This window comes from Sebastes fasciatus, chromosome 1 (assembly GCF_043250625.1).
Source record: "Sebastes fasciatus isolate fSebFas1 chromosome 1, fSebFas1.pri, whole genome shotgun sequence".
In the NCBI taxonomy this organism is placed as follows: domain Eukaryota; kingdom Metazoa; phylum Chordata; class Actinopteri; order Perciformes; family Sebastidae; genus Sebastes; species Sebastes fasciatus.
The window spans coordinates 89,388-92,500 of NC_133795.1; the positions used below are offsets into that span (position 1 = coordinate 89,388).

The following is a 3,113-nucleotide window of genomic DNA, read 5'->3' on the forward strand; positions in this document are numbered from 1 at the left end:
TCATGACCAGAGGTGAGAGTAGGAACAGAGACTGACCGGTAGATCTAGTTATTTGGATCCTGACCCAGCCCTCATGACCATAGGTGAGAGTAGGAACAAAGACTGACCGGTAGATCTAGTTCTTTGCCTTCCGGCTTACTGCCGAGGATCCGAACACAGCTCTCGCTTTGGGCGTACAGGGATTGGATGCCCCTCACCCCATACTCCCGCAGCACCCCCCACAGTATCTCCCAGGGGACCCGGTCATACGCCTTCTCCAAGACCACAAAACACATGTAGACTGGATAGGCATACTCCCGGGCCCCCTCCAGGATCCTTGCGAGAGTGAAGAGCTGGTCCGTTGTTCCACGGCCAGGACCGACTCTGCATTGTTCCTCTTCGATCCGAGGTTCGACTATCGGCCGAACCCTCCTTTCCAGCACCTTGGAGTAGACTTTACCAGGGAGGCTGAGTAGCGTGATACCCCTGTAGTTGGCACACACTCTCTGGTCCCCCTTTTTGAACAGGGGAACCACCACCCCGGTCTGCCGCTCCTTAGGCACTGTCACCGACTTCCACGCAATGTTGAAGAGACGTGTCATCCAAGACAGCCCCTCCACACCCAGAGCCTTCAGCATTTCTGGACGGATCTCATCAACCCCCGGGGCTTTGCCACTGTGGAGTTGTTTGACTACCTCAGGGAAATTGATGATGATCCCCCATCAGCTTCCAGCTCTGCCTCTACAATAGAGGGGTCGGGTATTGGTCGGATTCAGGAGTTCCTCAAAGTGCTCCTTCCACCGCCCGATTACCTCCTCAGTTGAGGTCAACAGTGTCCCATCCTTACTGTACACAGCTTGGATGGTTCCCCGTTTCCCCCTCCTGAGGTGCCGGACGGTTTTCCAGAAGCACCTTGGTGCCGAGTGAAAGTCTTTCTCCATGGCTGCTCCGAACTCCTCCCACACCCGCTGCTTTGCCTCCGTCACGGCAGTGGCTGCTGCTCTTCGGGCCTGTCGGTACCTTGCAACTGCCTCAGGAGTCCTCCGAGATAACATATCCCGGAAGGCCTCCTTCTTCAGTCGGACGGCTTCCCTGACCACCGGTGTCCACCACGGTGTTCAAGGGTTGCCGCCCCTTGAGACACCTAAGACCCTAAAACAGCTCATTGCCGCAGCTTCAGCAATGGAAGCTTTGAACATCGCCCACTCGGGTTCAATGCCCCCAACCTCCACAGGGATGCCAGAAAAGCTCCGCCAGAGGTGTGAGTTGAAGATCTCTCGGACAGGAGCCTCCTCCAGACGTTCCCAGTTCACCCGCACTACCCGTTTGGGCTTACCAGGTCTGTCCAGAGTCTTCCCCCACCCTCTGACCCAGCTCACCACCAGATGGTGATCAGTTGACAGCTCCGCCCCTCTCTTCACCCGAGTGTCCAAAACATGCGGCCTCAGATCAGACGATACGATTACAAAATCGATCATCGACCTTCGGCCTAGGGTGCTCTGGTACCACGTATACTTATGAGCATCCTTATGTTCGAACATGGTGTTCGTTATGGACAGTCCATGACTAGCACAGAAGTCCAATAACAAACGACCACTCGGGTTTAGATCAGGGAGGCCGTTCCTCCCAATCACGCCTCTACAGGTGCCTCCATCAGTCTCCCAGCAGAACTATGGAGTCCCCTACTGGAACCCCATACAGGACTCCATTCAGGGTCTCCAAGAAGGCCGAATACTCCGAACTGCTGTTCGGTGCATACGCACAAACAACAGTCAGAGTTTTCCCCCCCATAACCCGAAGGCGTAGGGAGGCGACCCTCTTGTCCACCGGGGTAAACTCCAACATAGCGGCACTCAGCCGGGGATTTGTGAGTATCCCCACACCCGCCCGGCTCCTCACACCATGGGCAACTCCACAGAAGAATAGAATAGGTTCCTCCCGCAGGTGGTGAGCCCACAGGTAACTCCTCCTCTGCCTCGTTTCTTCATTGGGGTTTTATGAACTCTACTACAATGAACAATCCATTCGATTTTGGTGGCGATCTGGATCATGATCTGGATTCAGGAATCAGGATTCCGATCAGCCTGAGCATTAAGATCACAGCGTATAACACATGCGCAGTGTAACTGATGACGCGTTGATGACGCGTGACCCCGCCTCCTTCTGAGAGCAGAGAAATACGTGTGATGATGTGTGGCGAGACTTTGAGGTGCTGCTGGTTTCTTTGTGTTATTGTGTGACTTTGGTGTTTTAAAAGTTTAGCTCAGATTCACAAAAGTCTCACAAGAACACAAACAAATGACGTGATCGAGGCAGCGGTACACCAGCAACTCCCGTGTTCTGAGAGGTAAAATTACTGTTTATGTGAATGGAGTCTGGTGGCTTTAAAGAGAGCAAATATAACGGCTTCGGTTTCCCGTCAGAAAGGGCTGTCTGACGGGGCTAAAGGCGAGTAGTGGGAACTAGCTTTAACTCCTGTCTGCTGCTCTAAACTGGAGGCGTGCTGACCGTCATCTACTGTAGTAATACACCGACTCTGGATCAGAACCTCATAGAACCCCACTGAGAAACACCTGAACTATCCCTTTAACCTCCATCTACTGTAGTAATACACTGACTCTGGATCAGAACCTCATAGAACCACACTGAGGAACACCTGAACTCTCCCTTTAATACTTCCTGCTTGCATCTTCAGTCAGGAAAGTCAGTATGCTGTGAACAACGATATGTCTAGTGTGATAATAAACAGAGCCGGGCTGATTCGGAACTGATAAAACCTTTATTTCACTTTAAATTGTCTTTTACATTTTGTCCTGTTTATAACATGTAAGGTGAAACTAGAGTTGGATTTTTAAAGACATACACAAATCTAGTATTACTTCAATAACCAGGGTGGGGGGGAAGGTGTCCAAGGGTTTTTCTTTTTTTTGTAATTTTTTTTATTTTTATTGGCGTCTTGAAGCTAAAGTCTAAATGTTCACAACCACGTGCGCGCTAAGCAATAAAACCGTCACAGAAGCAAAACATTTTTTTGTTGTTTTTTGGGTTATTTTTTTTTTTCTTTTTATTTTAAGCATAATACTGGTCAGTAAAAACAAAATGATTTGAGATACCAGATATACAGACAGGCTCGG

General features: G+C 50.4%; 1 protein-coding gene across 1 annotated transcript in view; it reads right to left on the minus strand.

Moving 5' to 3' along the window:
* Positions 1–2,739: 2,739 nt before the first annotated feature.
* Positions 2,740–3,113, minus strand: part of ywhaba (tyrosine 3-monooxygenase/tryptophan 5-monooxygenase activation protein, beta polypeptide a) — a 38,944-nt gene continuing 38,570 nt past the window's right edge. Inside the window, exon 7 of the mRNA XM_074645158.1 lies at positions 2,740–3,113. This exon is cut by the window's right edge and continues 2,928 nt beyond it. The gene's annotated coding sequence lies outside the window, so the exon portion shown is untranslated.